General features: G+C 46.9%; 1 pseudogene; it reads left to right on the top strand.

Moving 5' to 3' along the window:
• Positions 1 to 17,921: 17,921 nt before the first annotated feature.
• On the top strand, positions 17,922 to 18,099 carry LOC131393052 (U1 spliceosomal RNA; annotated as a pseudogene).
• Positions 18,100 to 18,573: the final 474 nt, after the last annotated feature.

Below are 18,573 nucleotides of genomic sequence, written 5' to 3'. Positions count from 1 at the left end.
CTGGCCATGGGGTTGCTTTGAAGAACAAGTAACTTGGTTATTTCTGGAGTAATGGGGTTGATAAGATCGAAAACAAGCAGAGGGAAGCCTCAGGCCATGGGTATTGCTCCAAGTCTGCTCCCAGAGAAAACAGAACTTTGTGTGTGCGTGTGTGTGTGTGTGTGTGTGGTAAAACACACAAAACATAAAATTTACCATTTTAACCACTTTTAAGAGTAGAGCTCAATGTCATTAAGTATATTCACACTATTGTACAGCCAGATCACATCCATCTCCAGAAAATTTACATATTCCCAAATTCAGACTTGGTACGCATTAAACACTAACTCCTCATTTCCCCCTCCCTTCAGCCCCTGGGAGCCACCATTCTACTTTCTGTCTCTATGAATTTGACCACTCTAGGGACCTCATAAAGTGGAATCATGCAGTATTTGTCCTTTTGTGACTGGCTTATTTCACTTAACATAATGTCCTCAAGGTTCAACCATGTTGTAACTTGGGTCAGAATTTCACTCCTTTTTAAGGCTAAATAATATTCCATTGCGTGTATATACATTTTGATTATCCATCCATCTGTCAATGGACGTTTGAAAATAGTACTTTTCACATTATTAGCTTGTACACAGACAAGATTTATGCTAAAGACCATTACACAACTTTATTGAAGAATTTTCCCAATCTTTTTAATCTGATGGAAAAAATAGACAATGAAAGACAAAAGTAAGAGGGCAAATAGCATGTATTTAGCTAACACCAAATATGTAAAGGGAGTCATTTTCCACCCAGTTTTTTTGCTGTTCTGGAAGAATATTCAGGGTACAAAGTCTACATTTCAAAAATAGAATTTATGAGTCTAATCATATTAACTCAACAGGGAGCATAAATGCCAAAACAGCCTCTGTGAGTCATTTCTTGGATTCTAAAAGGAATTAGTTTCAGACAGGAGTTTTCTCTTCTTGGAGGTTTGTTTTAAGAAGTTCCAAAGCAAACAGCAAAAGAACAAAATGCCTGGGGCCACAGATCTCAAACCAACCCCTCAAAATAGCAGCCCTGATGCCAGAAGCCGGGGGCTGGCTCTGGGCCTAGGGGGGACGCCATTCCTTAGGCAGTGCAGGCTTGCCAACCCTCTCCCGCGGCTTGCAGATCACGCTAAGTCTCTATTCGATGAAGAAACCATGCTGTTGAGGGAGGGGATGGGGTTGGTGGAGACGGGGAGTGTGAGAGAGGAAACAAAAGGATCTGGGGCTTTTGAAGAACCATAACCATTTTTGAAAATAAATCCCATCCAGCAACACCAAGTTGATTTACTGATTTTTCTGTTTCTAGTTATTAGCCGAAGGCTAGAGCAAGCTTCAGTTTAGGGCTTCCGTTGGTTGCTGCAGAATTACATCATCCATGCCACTGTGCGAGCCAGTGTCAGCTGCTGGGCTAGGATCTGACTTCCTGATCTCTGAGGCACCCATCGCTCTTGGCCTTCCCAATGCATTCACAGGGCACTTTCTCCCACCAGGGCAGCTGCGTCCATCACGGGTTCCTGTCTTGTTTTAAAGTCATTGCTCGATTGTCTTATTGGCTCATCTTTACCCATCTGTGCCCTCTGTGCCTGGGGAACAAAACCTCTCTGTCAACGCTCATCAAGCCCATGTCTATAGCACCACAAATACCTCAGTGAATCAGGGTGGATATCCACCAGGTTCTCCAGAACCTGCCAACACAGAACAAGCGCGCTTCGGTGACTTCCATTTTCTAGATCTGGGTGGGCCAAGTCTGATTCAAAAACCCAACAACCCAGCAGGCAAAGAATAAAGCAAGGAGCAAATGAAGTCTCTCGAAAAGGCCAGAGGAAAATTCTATCACAAAACACAGTAAAACTTCTTCGTACCTTCTTTCTCCATCTTTCTCTCTGTATCTCACATTTGAGTTGTTTGAGACTTTCTCTCTCTCTTTCCTCCCCAAACTCAGCTGACATTAGCTCCTTCTTATGATCAAGTAAGTTCAGTGATCAAATAAGTTAGGGAAATACTGGGGTAACTGATGATAAACATGCATGTTTACTGCAGGAATTATCAGAAATTTAATGCGTATTGGGAACCTCCAGGAGACAAATAAGGGATGACACGTTTTCCAAATGTAGTCAATTATCAAACCCTCTTAACAAGGAACATCTCTCTGGAACAGTGTCAGAATACATTTAAGAAAACCCCAATTTAGACATCTGTTAATTTCACTAATTTAATATAGTGTCCAACACATAGTAGATAAACCACAAAGTATCAGTTGTGCGTCAGGGACCGCATATTAAATGCACCAATAATCCCAGTCTCTCTTTCCCAACCCACCCCTAAGGGCCCCCCATTCTGTAATGCCAGCTTGGTGTTGATCTTTTGGTATGTGGGAGGAAAAGAGAGGGGGTCTTGGAGAGGGAGAAAATGGTGGGATTTTCAACAGAAAGGTTTGAGAGCTACTCTTGCACAAAAAAGACAGAGGGAAAGCAAGAAGAGTGTCCTGGGAGAGGGTGGCCGAGTTTGGGGAGGAGAGAGAGAGGGAGAGAGGGAGGGGGAGAGAGAGAGAGAGGGAGGGAGGGAGGGAGAGAGAAAGCCTCAAAAGAACTGAAATGTGAGATACAGAAAGATGGAGAAAGCAGGTAGGAAGTAGTTTTACTGTGTGTTGTGATGGAATCTGTCTCTGGCCTTTTCGAGAGGCTTCATTTGCTCTTTGCTTTATTCTTTGCCTGCTGGATTGTGGGGTTTTTTAATCAGATGCCATGTCGTGGCTGGCTTCAGGATGCCAGCAAGTCAACCCGACTCACTGCAGGTTTCACTGTTAGTAATAGTAACTGTTTACTATGACTCTTCTGATCATCCCCCTGAAGGCCTTCTCACTTGCTCTCCCCAGGAGAGGATATTGGAACTGGAACCATGGATCTGGGAACCGACCCTTGGATTTATCAGGTTCACCAGATGGCTGGTCACCTTGATTGAGTCAAATGCCACCTAAAAACCCCAAATCTCTAAATTATAGTGAAGAACTGGCCAAGGAAAGCAAACCCCAGACAATTCAAGGGACCCCCTTTTCCAGTGTCTTGGACATTAAAGTGAGCTTTTGTTTCTAGCGGGTAAACCTGGCAGGTCTCCTCTGTTTCAGCCCAGGTGTCAGGATGCAGAAGCACCTCCAGGGGAGTCAGAGCAGGGTCCAACCTGCATCACTGCCAACCCTCCTGCCCCCAAAGAAAAATATGGGTGGACGGGTGCTTCAGCCATGCTTAGATTCCAATGGTGACTCCCCATCCAGGGGTTCTGCCCAACTTTATGAAATCAAACGAGAGCTTTCTGTTTCCTGCTTATAATTTCTGCCTAAGGCTTCTCTGCGGGTGACCTTGAGGCCGGCTTTGAAATCAATCTCCAAAGCACAAAAGGATTCTTTTTGCACCTTTTTTCTTCAAGGGACTTCCAAATCAAGGATCTGATAAGCACAGTTGATGATTAAACATAATGAGCTGGCCACCGGGAGAGCTTTGATTTGCTCTGACAAAGGCTCTTTGAGCTTGGTTGAAAACCAGAATCTGCTTTTTTGTTTTTGTTTATCTCAGCCTTTTCTGTGGGAGACCTTGATTTAAGTCTCACAAGGACTGAGGTTTACTGGAAGGTTCTGTCGGTTGAGGCATCTGTCCTTGGTGTAAGTGGCTTGAGGAGTCTAAATGAAATTGTCATCCAGCCAGCCAAGGACATTTTTGGAAGTGATTTGTGTATGATGCATCTTTCAATATTTTAATTTCTTCTTATTAAAATTAGAATAAACTAAAAGAAATTGGAGGGGATGGAGGAGGATGAGTATGGTAGAGGAGCAGCTTGACGGGGTAATTCCAGAACGGCCAGTTTTGCCTTTATATTTGGTTGGGCTGTGGGCTCTGGGCAAGATGGGAACATTCACGTGCTTATCAAATGGCTGGTGTTGACTTTTTATGTGAATAACAGGTGTCATCAGAGAGATTCTTCTTTTGTTATTTATTCCTTTGTTCGCTCCTGTCACAACATTCCCTGGTGCTGACGAGGTCCAGCAGCAGCTCAGGGGCCCCCATGGGAGCCTTTCAAGATGCACGTCATGGGCCCCTCATCCCACAGAGGCCGACACAACCAGCACGGAGTAGACCAAAGAGCTCTTCAATCACAAATCATAACTTTCTTTTGTAAGTAAGGCACGGCTGGGGAAATAAATCAACCAGAGTAGTGACAAGAGATTTTCACATATTGAGGTATATGGGGTAACTATTCGGGTTCAAAACTGATTCAGCTTGAACTGAAAAGCCTGACTTATGGCCTATCAAACATACATCGTACATCTGCTTCACTGTTAAAGTAAAGAATACACTCTCTTGGGCCGGCTCCGTGGCTTAGCGGTTAAGTGCGCGTGCTCTGATGCTGGCGGCCCGGGTTCGGATCCCGGGCACGCCCCAAGGCACCACTTCTCCGTCTAACCCGAGGCTGAGTCCCACATACAGCAACTAGAAGGATGTGAACCTATGACATACAACTATCTACTGGTGCTTTGGGGGGAAAAAAATGAATAAATAAAATCTTAAAAAAAAAAAAAAAAGAATACAGTCTCTTAAGATAAGAATGCATCCTTCCCTCCTACGCCCTACTGGTCATGCCCTATTGGTAACGCCTGGATTAGTCCCTTTCTTGACATCATGGTTATGTTGACCTGCTAATTTCCAATTGAATACCTCTTTGAAATTTTGATGAAAAGGTGTCCTGGGTGTGTTTAATATATGTTCTTTGTTCTTAAAAGATATAAGACTGTACTGAAAACCATGCTTCTCTGGAACACTTTCTAAGGCCTTCCCAGGTTATGATCCTCACTCTGGCTGAAGTAAACTCACCTTATTTCTCTTATCCATAGAACAGTCATTGGTTATTTTGCGTCGACATTTCAAAAATTCATCTCAGAAAGCAAGAGTCCTCTGCCCGACACTCTCCATCACAGTCCAGCTCCACAGAAATAACCATTTTAAATGAAATTTCTAACTATTTCTGTTTCTGGTCCTTATGGTAATCACCACCAGGTTGCCAAGCAATATATGTATACCACTTAAAAAATATCCATTTTTGGCAATATCTATAGACTTTCTGTCACGAGAAATGAAGATGCTCATCTCGTCTTCTTCCCTCCTGCCAATATAGTTATTACACTATTTTGGTTTCTCAACTGGTTGACTTTGTAAGTCAGAATAATAAATTTGTTGCCTCTTCAAAGGTGTCTCTTAGGCCCTTGCTTTGAAAGATAAAGATTAGTGCCCTGGCCTCCCCCTCCACTCCCCAGCCTTCACCTCTGCCCCGCCTCCCCCACCCCTTCCAACAGAGCTGAACCTCTCTCTCCCCACCCTCCCTCCACCCAGTCCCACCCCCTGCCCCAGGTATCAAGCTGGCCTTGGAACCCAAGTCAGCTCTCACTTGCTTCCTTCTCTAGAAACCAGACATTTCTCCCCCTCCTTCCCAAAGAAGTTAATTGTACAGCTCTACTTCTCTTCAGAATTCCCAGCTTTGGGCATTTGGAAAGGCCTGGAATCTGCTAGTCCTTTTTAGCAGATGGCTGTGATGCAAGTGATCTGAAAAATGCACTCTAAGTCCTATAAAACAAGTGACATGAAATAGCAGTTCTAGTCTGTGCAGTGACAGCACTAACATAGAAAGTGAAAATGGGGTTACAGTTTGCAGCCAACCCTATGGAAAAGTATAATATATTGTTCTCGAAGATATCATTAGGGGCTAGAATTCATCCATTCCACAAATATTTACTGGGTTAGTTCTTACTGTGAATATGTATTTCCTTTTGTATTGTGTGTGTGTGTGTTTTTTCTTTGTTACTTTTCAGATGCTTTTGCATATTTCTAATTCCAGGAGTATTTATTCAACGTACTGTTTCGAGAAAAAGAAGGTCTTCATAAATGGGTGCAACAAGCCTCTGTCTGTCCAGGGGGAATGCCTGCAAGCACCTCAGATGAGGAAGCAAAAAGCAAGCAAGGCCTTTTATTTCTTTCTGATTTACACATAGATAAATAGGCGAGGATGAGATAGGGTTAGCTCTATTTTCAGGAGTCATGTGTGTTTGGTTAACATAGGCTCCTCTATCTCCTTCCTTCTCGCCCTCCTTTCCTTTCTTCCTTCCTCCCTCCCTCTCCCCTCCTTCCCTCCCCCCTCCTTCCCTCCCCCCTCCTTCCCTCCCCCCTCCTTCCCTCCCCCTCTCTCTTTTCTTCTTTCATTAGTCCTTATTCTAACAAAAAGATCTAGAAAACAAAAACACAACTTTCAATAACCTCATAGGCATCCCTTTGATTAGTTCCAGTAACTCAAATAACCAAATCATCATTTGATTATTTTTAATTAAGATTTTTAAAAAAGCTGTTTTAGGTTCACAGCAAAATTGAGGGGAAAGTACAGAGATTTCCCACATACCCCCTGTGCCCACACACGCACAGCCTCCCCCATCATCAACATCCTTCACCATCGTGGTACATTTGTTACAACTGATGGGCCTACATTGACATAATCACCCTGAGTCCATAGCTTACATTAAGATTCACTCTTGGTGCTGCACATTTTATGGGTTTGGACAAATGTGTAACGACATATATCTATCTTTATAGTATCATACAGAGTAGTTTCACTGCCCTAAACAGCCTTTGTGCTCTACCTATTCATCTCTCCTTCATGCCCAACCCCTGGCAACTACGGATCTTTACGCTGTCTCCATAGTTTTGCCTTTTCCAGAATGTTACACAGTTGAAACCAAACAGTATGAAGCCTTTTCAGACTGGCTTCTTTCACTTAGGTGTATGCATTTAAGTTCCTCCATATCTTTTCATGGCTTGATAGATCATATCTTTTTAGCACTGAATAATATTCTGTTGTCTGGAGGGACCCTAGTTTCTTTATCCACTCACCTACTGAAGGACATCTTTGTTGCTTCCAAGTTTTGGCAATTATGAGTAAAGCTGCTATAAACATCGATGTGCAGATTTTTGTATGGAGATAAGTTTTCAACTCCTTCGGGTAAATACCGAGGAGTGCAATTGTTGGATTGTGTGGTAAGAGTATGTTCAGTTTTGTAAGAAATTGCCAAACCGTCTGTGGCATTTTGCATTCCCCCCAGCAATGAATGAGGGCTCCTGTTGCCCTACATCCTCACCAGCATTTGGTGTTGTTCGTGTTCCAGATTTTGGCCATCCTAATGGGTGTGCACTGGTATTTCATTGTTTTGATTCACGTTTCCCTGATGACATAGGACGTGGAGCATCTTTTCATATGCTTATTTGCCCTCCGTACATCTTCTTTTGTGAGTGGTCTATTAAGGTTTTTGGCCAATTTTTTAATCAGGTGGTTTGTTTTCTTATCGTCGAGTTTTTTGAGTTCTTTGTATATTTTGGCTAATAGTCCTTTATCAGATATGTCTTTTGCAAATATTTTCTCCCAATTGTGGCTGGTCTTCTCATTCTCTTAACATTGTTTCTCACATAACACAAGTTGTTTTTTTTTTTTTTTTAATCAATCACTTCTTTCAGGAATCATGCCTTTGGTGTTGTAACTAAAAAGTCATCGCCATACCCAAGGTCACCTAGATTTTCTCCTATGTTATCTTCTAGGAGTTTTATAGTTTTGCATCTTACATTTAGGTCTATGAACCATTTTGAGTTAATTTTTGTGAAGGGTGTAAGGTCTGTGCCTAGATTGATTTTTTGCATGTGGACGTCCAGTTGTTGCAGAACCATTTGTTGAAAAGACTACCTTTGCTCCATTGTATTGCCTCTGCTCCTTTGTCAAAGATCAGTTGACTATATTTTTGGGCTCTCTATTCTGTTCCATTAATCTATTTGTCTGTTCTTTCTTCAACACCACACTGTCTTGATTACTGTATCTTTAGTCTTGAAGTCAGGTAGTGTCAATCCTCCAACTCTGCTCTTCTCCTTCACTATTCTGGGTCTTTTGCCTCTCCATATACACTTTAGAATCAGTTTGTCATCATTTGATTTTTCCAAGGTGCATAAAATTTATTATGGAAAAAAACTCCAGGGGCAGAGAGAAGTGCTTACTATGACCCAGAGTTTGCAGGCAACATCTCATTTCATCTTTACAACAATCTGTGAAGGAAGTATTCTTACTATCACTTGTTTAGAGATGTGGACACTAAGTCTAGCAGGGGTTACTTAGCCTGAGGTCATTCAGTGAGTAAATGCTAGAGTAGAATTTGAACTCTTGATACTATAACCAGCTGCCACTGATTAAGAACACCCAATACACACCTTCTAAGAAGAACATGTAAACTGACCTGGTTGTGCAGACATGTGTTCACACTGTGCCCATCAAGGGTCCATCTAAGTCCATCTAACCTGGAATTTCAAATCGCTTCAACCTAAATACAACTCACCTGGCTAGACTGCGTCCTTGAGATGACACATCTGTCCTGAGTTCGTGCCTAGTGCCTAAAATGTCCACAACAGCATTTAGAAAATGGCTTTAGTTAAAAAGCCCAGTTTAAACAGAAAGAAAATGAATAAAATTTCCAACGAAGGGCTCAGAACCAAGTTCTGGGTAATCCTGCTTCTCTCTTCTGAAGTTGTTCTATAGGTTGTGTCTAGCTGCTTCTGTTTCTGTGTCTCTTTCTGCCTTCAGACTTATCTTCTCTTTAATGCCTTCAAAAAAAAGGGGAGAGAGTATTTCTCTGTGCTTCACATTATGTGCTGAAGTAATCATTGAGATCCAAGACAAGCAGCTCGCCCAGGCTAGGAATAAAGAGGCCAGTCTAGTTCGTGTTGCCCTTGGCTTTGAGGTGGACAGTTCCTCTTTTAAACTTCTTCTGAGACGTGCAGATCTGGGGAGGGATGGGGTCAGAGAAAGCTGCCTCCACCAAGTAGTGTTCCTTTCCATGGCAAGACAATAAACTTAGCACGTCTTTCCAGTCCCAGGGACCAGGCCTTCTGAAGTCATGCCCTCTTCCAGAGAGGAAGGATGCCTGCTTCCAAATAGGGGTTTGAATGGGCGAGAGATTCTGCCCAGGATCAGCCTTCCAGAAAAACACCCAGGTGGAAATACAGGTCTTCAAACCTCTTCCTCTTGAGAAAAAATTTCTCCTTTCCATCCCACTAGCATGATAACAGTCTCCCCACTGGTGAGTTCATATAGTGTGTGAACATTCTCTCAGATATAGAAAGATCCATCAGTGTGATGCACTGGAAAGCTCTTGCCTGGGACTGAGTTGTGTTGATACCGTAACAAGGAATCCCTCCTATAAATGGGACAGGAATGAACCAAGTCCGTGAGCCTCTCTGAGGCTGACCTTGGCCAGCACAAGGAGAAGAGAGCAGAGGCAGCCCAGGCCCTGCGGACACCGGAAGCTTGGGCCCACCCCTCCCCACAGCTGCCTACGGCCACCCAGCCCATTCAACTTGGCTCTCCTGGATGACAGGCGAGAGGCCAGCAGACTGTGCCCATGTGAGGGTGGGATGTCATCTAGAGGTGACTTTATGTCACCAGCCACCACACACCCTCTGGTCCTCCTTCCTTAACCCTTTAGCATCTGGAGAGGGGCCCTTCCTTCTGACATAATTTGACCTCCTTCCAGGAGATACTTGGGGTGTGTTGGCTGGTCCACCAGAGTGAGAGCAGGGCTGTTGTCTCATCTTGGATTTGCCCTGTGCCTCAAGCGAGCTGTCCACTTCCCTTCCTTCATCTGTAACACGGACCACCAGGCTTTACAGCCACCTCGCCAGGGTGGGGGTGGGGGGCTTAATTAGGTAATGTTTGTGAAGTTCTCAAGACACTGAGTGCTCCGTAGAAGCTGTTCTCATGATGTCGATGAGGACGAGACCTCTGTGCTGGTCTTTCTGGTAGAGTATGGCCTTCGTGTTTTCCCTTCCCTTCCTTTTCCTAGAAGCCTAATAGGCTCCTCTCATTCAGGCAGGATAAAACCTGCTGGGGTGGGGGGGAGAGAGAGAGAGAAAGAGTGTGTGGGGTGTGTGCTTGTGTGGTGTGTCTATATTGTACGTGTGTGTGGTATGTGTGAGGTGGTATGTGTGGTGTGTGTGTTGTATTGTGTGGTGTGGTGTGTGTGTGGTGTGTCTATGTGTGTCTGTGTGTAGTGTATGTGTATGTGTGGTGTATATGTGTGCAGTGCAGTATGTGTCGTGTGTGTTGTGTGGTGTGTCTGTGTGTATGTGTGGTGTGGTATGTGTGTTGTGTGTGTTGTATGGTGTGGTGTGTATGTGTGGTGTGTGTGCGTCTGTGCATCTGTGTGTGTGTGTGGTGTGTGCTTTGGTATGTGTGGTGTGTGTGTTGTAGTGTATGGTATGGTGTGGCATGTGTGTGTGTCTGCGTGTCTGTGTGTGTGGTGTGTGTGTAGGGTGTGTGTGAGGTGTGTATGTGTGGTGTGTGTGGTGTGTGTGCATCTGTGTGTGTGTGGTGTGGTGTGTGCTTTGGTATGTGTGGTGTGTGTGTTGTAGTGTATGGTATGGTGTGGCATGTGTGTGTGTCTGCATGTCTGTGTGTGTGGTGTGTGTGTGGGGTGTGTGTGAGGTGTGTATGTGTGGTGTGTGTGGTGTGTGCGCGTCTGTGCGTGTGTGGTGTGGTGTGTGCTTTGGTATGTGTGGTGTGTGTGTTGTAGTGTATGGTATGGTGTGGCATGTGTGTGCGTCTGCGTGTCTGTGTGTGTGGTGTGTATGTCTGTGTGTGTGGCGTGTGCCCTCCCGGGCATCAGGGTGTACCCGGGGCTGCGGTGCAGTGACCGCAGACGTCCCGGGGGCGGACGTCAATCACAGGCAGGGCAGGGGAGGAGAGCTCTCACTGCAGGTGATCCGGCTCCGCGGCAGCCCTGAACTTTTGTTCTGAGAACACCGCCTACGCCCAGGCAGGCTGCCAGGAGCCACGCCGCCCACGCGGGAATCAGTCAAGCCAACATGAAAGGAGTTAGCTTCCAACTGACAGAGGGATTTAACATTTTTTTAAAACAACACCAAATTGCTGCTTCTCTTCTTCTTCGTCCTGATTTCTGCAAACCTTTGTCAGAATCCCCTCCCGCCCCCAGAAAAGGATGGGCTTGTATAGATGCTGACCACTGCTCTAGTTTCTCCCTGCTCCTGCCCACCCCGTCTGAGAGCAGGTGGGGCGGGTGGGGTTCACTTCCCCACTCCCGTTTGCTGCTATCGCTGCATCATGATTCTGCAGTGCTGCACCCGGAATTCTTCGGAATGAAGCCTTGGCATGAGGAGGCCTGTATTGCTCTGCAGGTTGGGGAATCTGAGGGCAGAGGACAGCCGATGACTACATCCTTTGCCCTTCATGCAAACGCAGAGCTGATGCTGCACAGCAGCAATGGAGGTCCCCCACTCCTTTCTATGGCAGAGCAGTCAGAGGAGCCCCCCGTGCTCTGAGCTTCTAATAACAAGGCAGGAGGTGGGTTGGGGGGAGGCAGGCCAGGCGGAGTGGGGGAGGTACACAGGAGGGTGGCCCAGGGGATGCGGAGGCTAAACCAGGAAGGACATTGCAGAAAGGCCCTTTCTGTGTAAAATCCACCCAGAAGTGTGCCCCTCCCTGCTGCCCTCCCTACCCTCTGAGAGCTGGGTTGGGGGAGAGCAGAGGGAACAGGATGTGGCTCTTGCCATCCTCATTTCCTCTACACTTCCTTTCTTTCTCACCATCCACAAGTGGAAAGATCCCTCTGGCTTTTTCTAAAAACTTGGTATAATTCACATACCATAAAATTCACCATTTAAACCATTTTAAGGCGTCCAGTTCAGGGGTTTTGAATGTATTCACAAAGTTGTGCAGCCATCACCACTATCTAATTCCAGAACATTTTTATTACCTCCCGGAGAAATCCCTGTGCCCATTAGCAGTCACCCCCCAGCTCCCCTACAGCCACAGCCCCTGGCAAACACCTACTGCCTTCTTTCTCTATGGGTTTGGCTATTTTGGACATTTCACATAAATGGAATCATATAACATGTGGTCTTTTGTGACTGGCCTCTTCCGCTTAACCATAATGCTGTCTAGGTTCATCCATGTTATAGCATATCCTGATACGCTATTCCTTTTCACAGCTGGATAATGTTCCATTGTATGGCCAGAGCACCTGTTGTTTATTTATTCATCAGTTGGTGGACAGCTGTGGCTTTTAAATGTCCTTGCTTTATGGAGCCACCTAGCCTTTCCTCCCCAAAGGCAGGGGTTCTGTTGTCCACTGTTGGAATTTTCTGGTAGACTTGGTGCAATGCGCCCATCATTTCCTGGCTGAGCAAATAACCAAAGGGTACCTGGGTTGCAATATCTGAGTCACAATGCTTGGCTCTGCCACAGATCAGGTGACTGTGTGTTCTCTTGGCTCCCCTTCACCTCTTCTGGCCTCAGTTTCTTCACTGTAAAATGAAAAGCTTGGACCTTATGGTCTCTAACCTCTCTTCTGGCTCCACCATTTTATGATATTTTAGCCAAGCAATGAACAAGCAGCCTCATATTACTTTTTGATAAAGGTGAGAAAAGCAAGCTGTGGACTGACATGGTTAGATGTGTCCATAACTGAAAATGCTTTTTAAATAATAATCTGGGTCAATGCACAGAAGGCATTTGTAACAGGTTTCCAAATGACAGAAAATTACTGTGAATGACAGGGAAGGAGTGACAGCCCAAACTAAAAAGAAGCAATGTAACAGGAACATATGTAAAGCCTGGCATTTAGTTCCAAAACCCAACAGAACAGCTACCAGCTGGGGGAGGGAAAGCCAGACAGTGCCCACTTATAAAAGGGTTTTGGTTGACTCTAAGTAAATCTCATTACAAGCCGCTGTTGGGTTGAGCTGCCAACATAGGCTAATGTGATATTAGATTACATAGTGTGATATTAGATTATATAGGAGTACAGTGAAACAAGGGAGGTGACACTGGTGAGACCACGTTGGTGTGGCTGCCACGTTCTGCAAGGGAGGCCACCAGGAAGAGCAAGCCTGGAGGAGGATGGACAGGACATGATATATCAGGAAGCTCAAAGAGCCTAGGGTTTGGTCTGCAGAGTGAAGACAGAGAGAGCTGTTTACAACATGAAGGAACACCCCACGACAAAGGGAGTTGACTTCGCCATGTGGACCTGGAGGGTGGCTGGAGTCGTGAGGTGGTCGTTTTTTACTCAGGCCAAGGAAGCACTTTGTGGCAGCAAAAGTCACCTGGAAATGGAGAGATCTCCTGGTAAGGAGCACCGAGGTGGGGCACCCACTTATTAAGGGCAGTGGCCAGGACACCAAGTCCTGACTTCAAGGATCCTTTTCATGTATGGGATGGAATGAACTGTGGTGAGATACGGTAGGGGAAGGATGGGGAAGGCATGGAACACAGGAGTCTTCCCTGCTCGGAGCAGCTCTTGGACTTTATATGCAAACGCATTGTTCTCTTTCGTACCTGAAACTCCCAGAGGTAAATTACCTGTTGAGGCAATTGTGGATTAATCTGAGGCAATCAGCTATCTCTAAGTCCACCCAAGCCCTCATTTGAATCGGATACGGTGATTCACAGCAATTTGAAGACAACTCTGAAAGCTGGGTTCTTCCCAAAACACCAGCCTGGTGCCCTTGATGACCGGTCAGGTGCAGGGCTGGGCTCTGTCTGGGATTGGGGAGGCCGGTTGGCGGGACTGCCTTTTGCACCCTAAGAAGTTTGGGAGGAGGGAAGGGACCCCAATGGCTGCCTCCTGATCCCAGGTAAATTAGAAAACCATCTAATTTAGCATGGTTGGCCATTTCTCCACCAAAGTTGCCTTGGGCTTCCTTCCACAGGCACAGTGTGTGGCCAGCGAGGTGGATGGCCTTGCTCATGCTGAAGATGGTCCGAGACATTCTTAAAGTCATTGGTCACTTCCTACTGACCCTGATGGGTTCAGGGGTCCCAAGGCCCTGGTCTGGCTCTGTAGAGGCAAATTTTCAAAAGGGAGTGCCTTCTGCTATAGACGTCATAAAGGACCAAAGCCACAGACAGGCCAAGGCTAGGTGACACTATTGGTTGTTTGGATGCCGACTCCTCCCTGCTGTGCTTGATGCCTAGGTGGGCCTGAGTGACAAACGTTGCTGCTTTCATAAGGAGGGAGGGCTTGCTTTGGGGAAGTTACGCATTTAGGACTCACCTGGGATTCTCTGCTGTGGGTTCTGTAGGGCCTAGGGCTGCCCTGCTGCTTAGGGTGGAAGGCCCTGGGAGGAGCTGGAGCTCAGCCCCTTGGAGACCAGAGTCACATATTCCTAGGTGCTTAGTGGACAAGGACACCCTGACCTTGGGAAATAAGAGAACAGGCGCAAGAGGACTCACTCAGCAAACACCTTATGATCCTAAAACCTGCTTCACCACTGCGCTGGTGCAGGCCTGCTAGTAGCACAGGAATCAGGGAGCCCGGACTCTCCCGGGAGCTCCGATCACCAGGAACGAGCGCTTGGAGGAAATGGGGGCCAGCCTAGTGCCCTGAGTGGTAAATGCTGGTGGTTGCCAAATGTCAGATGCAGGCCCCTCAGGCATGGCCGATGGCTGGGTGATTCAGACCCCATCACCCGTGACAGGGAGACTTCAGGCCTGGAGCACACCCCACAAAATCCTGCTAGAAGTTGTGGTTCCTGCTAGTCTGGACACACAGTTCCTGTTCCTGAGACCATATTGGCTTCGGGTCATGTCCAGGGATGTTCTCGCTCACTGTAGCCTTGAGTCTTAGAACTGCTGGTCGGCAGAGGGGCCTGTGGCCTATCCTGGGGTTCCTGGGGACTCTCCGCAGGGGATCACCTAGTGGATCTGGGGAGGGGAGAATTGCTCTCGGAAATGTGAACGATGCCGACACAATGCCAGCCGCCATCGCCCAGCATGACCCAGGTTCTCATCTAAACAGATATCAGCCACCAAAATTTGGGTACGAGGAGTGAGGGGGCATTTCTGACCACCCTTCCATTCACTCCTCAGGAACCTCTACCACTTGGCCCTCCCCCTCAACTTGCCCCAGAAACGCACCAACTGAAGGGAAAGCAAGAAGACAGATCCTAAGACCCAGGGGAGATGGCGTCTGAGTCTCTGTCCCCAGCCTGCAAGGGCTGCGGTCCTAACACCTCCTTCTGCCTGCCTCGTCTCCCCTCCCAGGCCTTCCTTTCCCAGTTCTGAGCTTTGCACCGGCTTCCCACCTCCTTGCTTCTCCTTGGCCTTCTCTTTCCTGCTGAGAAAGGAGAAAAGCCAGGAGCTTGGGCTCAGGCACATGTTGCCTCTCCTTCTCCTGGAGCCTCCATGTGGCCTGTTACCAACAGGGTGCCTTGCCAGATCATGAGATTGTCAGTGCCAGAACCAAGACAGAGCTGGGCAAACGGGGGTATTGGTGACCCTCCATATTGGTTACTCCTTTGGAGTCAACAGTGATTCTTAAATGTTTTTGATCCTGGATCTTTCTGAGAATCTAAAGGCCACGGGCCTTCTCTTCAGTATAGCATATATAGTCCCAGAGACACCACTCTACATACAATTTCAGGGGTCCTGGGATCCCCTCAGCAGTTCAAGGGGAATTTGGGGACCCATGGACCTGACCGGAGACCTAGGGTAAAGTAGGCAGTACACAGGGCGGGAGTTGGCGTGGTGGTTAATTGCACACGCTCTGGTGGTGGACTGATCACGGTGCCTAACCAAGGTCTGCCACTTTCAGTTGCAAACCCATGTCCAAGTGTCCTAACCTCTCCAAGCCTCCCTTTTTGCATCTGTAAAATGGGAATTAGATCTGCTTCATAGGGGTGGAAAAGACTGTTAATAATACAAGAACAATGCAATATACAGTGTCTGGCACATATGGATTCATGCATTACAGATCTGTCCAAAACAGATACACTGAGCGGCTATGTGCCAAGGACTGCTCTGGGCTGGAGACACCACAAAGAACAAGACCAAGTCCTTTCCTCCGAGAGTTTACGTTTGAGTGGGTTGAAGTTTAACAAATAGTAGCTGTTTGATTACTTCTGTTATTATTAACGGTTGGATTCAGAACTTACCACTACACCCACTTTAATGGCTACTTATGGCCGGTTACCCATTAGGATTGTCCTCTGCAGGGGTGAAGGATGGTGAGCTTCTGGATAGAAAAAAAAAAAAAAAAAACCCTCCTGTCAACCTTTATTAAAAATTGTAATAGCCTTCATGTTTTGGCATCATAATTTTCTTTCTTACTCATGTTTTTTTTTTTTTTTTTTTTTTGTGAGGAGATCAGCCCTGAGCTAACATCTGCCAATCCTCCTCTTTTTTTTTTTTTTTTTTTGCTGAGGAAGACGGCCCTGGGCTAACATCGGTGCCCATCTTCCTCCACTTTATATGGGACGCCACCACAGCATGGCTTACCAAGCAGTGCGTCGGTGCGCGCCCGGGATCCGAACCAGCGAACCCCGGGCCGCCGCAGCGGAGCGCGCGCACCCAACCGCTTGCGCCACGGGGCCGGCCCCTCTTACTCATGTTTTAAAGAAGCCAATTTGAGCCCCCATTCTCACATTTCTAATGAGGAGCTGTCACTTCTTTCTTCTAACAGGTTATTTAGCCCATGCACGAACTGTGATTTTATGAGCAAACAGTCCTCATTCCTCAAGAATTGACAAGGAGACCCCAAACGGGAAAGTGTAGAGAGCAGACTTGAGTCACTGAGCCATAAAATAAGTGCTCTAGCTGCCAATCCACCAATCCACGCAATTTCAGTTTAGGGTCTCAATGATCTGATCATCATCCATATTCTGGTTCACTTTTCCTGCTCAGACGAATGCAGTTGCGCCAGGGGAACAATTCCCTGGTCCCTATTTCGAGCATGATCCATTTTCCCCAGGAAATCTGGACGCTGCGGAAGCCAGGAGGGGAGGGGTTGGTGCTGTGACTTACTGGCCAATTTTGTCCTGCAAACATGGGCAGGCGAGGCTGTTCCGATGGCAGGGTGGCAGCTGGAAAGGGCGCTGGCTCTGGGCCTGGGCCCCGCCTTTGCTGACGTTGGAGCCCTGGAGCAGGGCTGCTGACGCTACTGACTGGGCCGGCTGTTTACTACATTGTTTTTTAACAGCTGCACTTCCAGTAAGACCTGAGAACACGCCACGACACCCTCATTTACAGCACTGAGCATGTCACTCAGCAGCATGTGGGCCAAGAAAGGGAGAGTCCAGGAAGGTGAGATTAGCTGGCAGTCGGGTAAATTGCCTGATCTGAAGGGAGAGCCCAGGGTAAACCAGATGGCTACAGTGGCGCTGCCCAGAAGCACACTGTGGGCTGCCCTTTGGAAAGTCAATCTGAGCAGGATTTCTTCTTGACAAGGTCCAAGTAGCCACTGGATCTTGGACTGGGAATAGGAACTGGTCTCAGAGTGGCTGACTTTCCAAGTGACCTGGGCATGTCATTTCTCCTCTTTGAGACTCAGTTTCTCTGCTCGTACAATAAGGGTGCTCATTCCTTGGTTCCTCTGTGGGCAGCAGCACAGCCTGGTGTTAGGCACAGGGACTCCTGGGACCAGTCCTTCATTCTCCTGGTCGTGGGACTGAGGGAAGGGCCCTACCTTGTGAAGACGCACTCTTCTCGTGTGTCAAGTGGAGACATTTGTGGACTTGTGATCTCTCAGTGCTGTTCTGAGGGTTCGTGTGACAAAGCACACAGAGATCTTAGCAGAGTGGCAGATGCCTAGTGAGAGCTCAATACACGGGGGGTCTTACCAACATCAGCACCACTACCAAGCGTGTGTGGAGGGCTCTGTACAGCGAGCGCTGTGCGCTGGGCTGGGCAATTCTGAGGCTCTGTTCAGCTGGTACATTGGGTTATCTGTGATCAAATAAAAGGCCACTGGCTCTCTTCCTCCCTTCTGATAGAAGTTACCAAAACCTTCATATCCATTTCACTAGGATTCCTAAAACACAGTCAGTCACTTTGGGGAACAGCCACGATCACGAACGTGGTTTTCCCAGGACAAGGCTCATCTATTGCACTCCGGCTGTGCTGACCTCTGCAATTTCCCCAAATGTGGGAAACTCAGTTGCATAATTTGTGGCAGTGGGTGAATGCGTTGGATAAAAAATAAAAAATATGTAAAACCATTTCCCTAAGGCCAAGGTTAAGACGTCCCTTTGGAATGAAAGATAATAATAATAAGCACAACAATAAATTCCTTTTTACCAGGTACTGTAGACTTGACAAAGCATTTTCAAGTGTATTATCTCTTTTGGATCCTCCCAACAGGCCTGTGAAGCAAGGAGAACAATTACCTATGGGTTGCAGGTGAGGAAACTGAGGCTCAGAGATTGTCCAAGGGAACGTGGATGATGAGAGGCAGAGGAGGACTAGAACTCACGTCCTCTGGTTCCAAATCTAGTGTCTTTCTAAAGTAAAACAGTACAGTAGCTGGCTCTTCAAAACCCGAAAAAAAAAAAACCGCAAAGAGGTTCATGATTAGTCTTCCCATCTTTGCAGGTGGTTGGTTGGTAGAGAGGCGGTGGGCCCAGACTAGATGCGCTGTCTTGGGGTTTGTGCCCATCAGCCCATGCAGGGGACAGACTCCAGTGTGGGGGGCCCT

Source organism: Diceros bicornis, chromosome 27 (assembly GCF_020826845.1).
Source record: "Diceros bicornis minor isolate mBicDic1 chromosome 27, mDicBic1.mat.cur, whole genome shotgun sequence".
NCBI lineage: Eukaryota > Metazoa > Chordata > Mammalia > Perissodactyla > Rhinocerotidae > Diceros > Diceros bicornis.
This window is presented reverse-complemented; position numbering and strand designations above follow the sequence as displayed.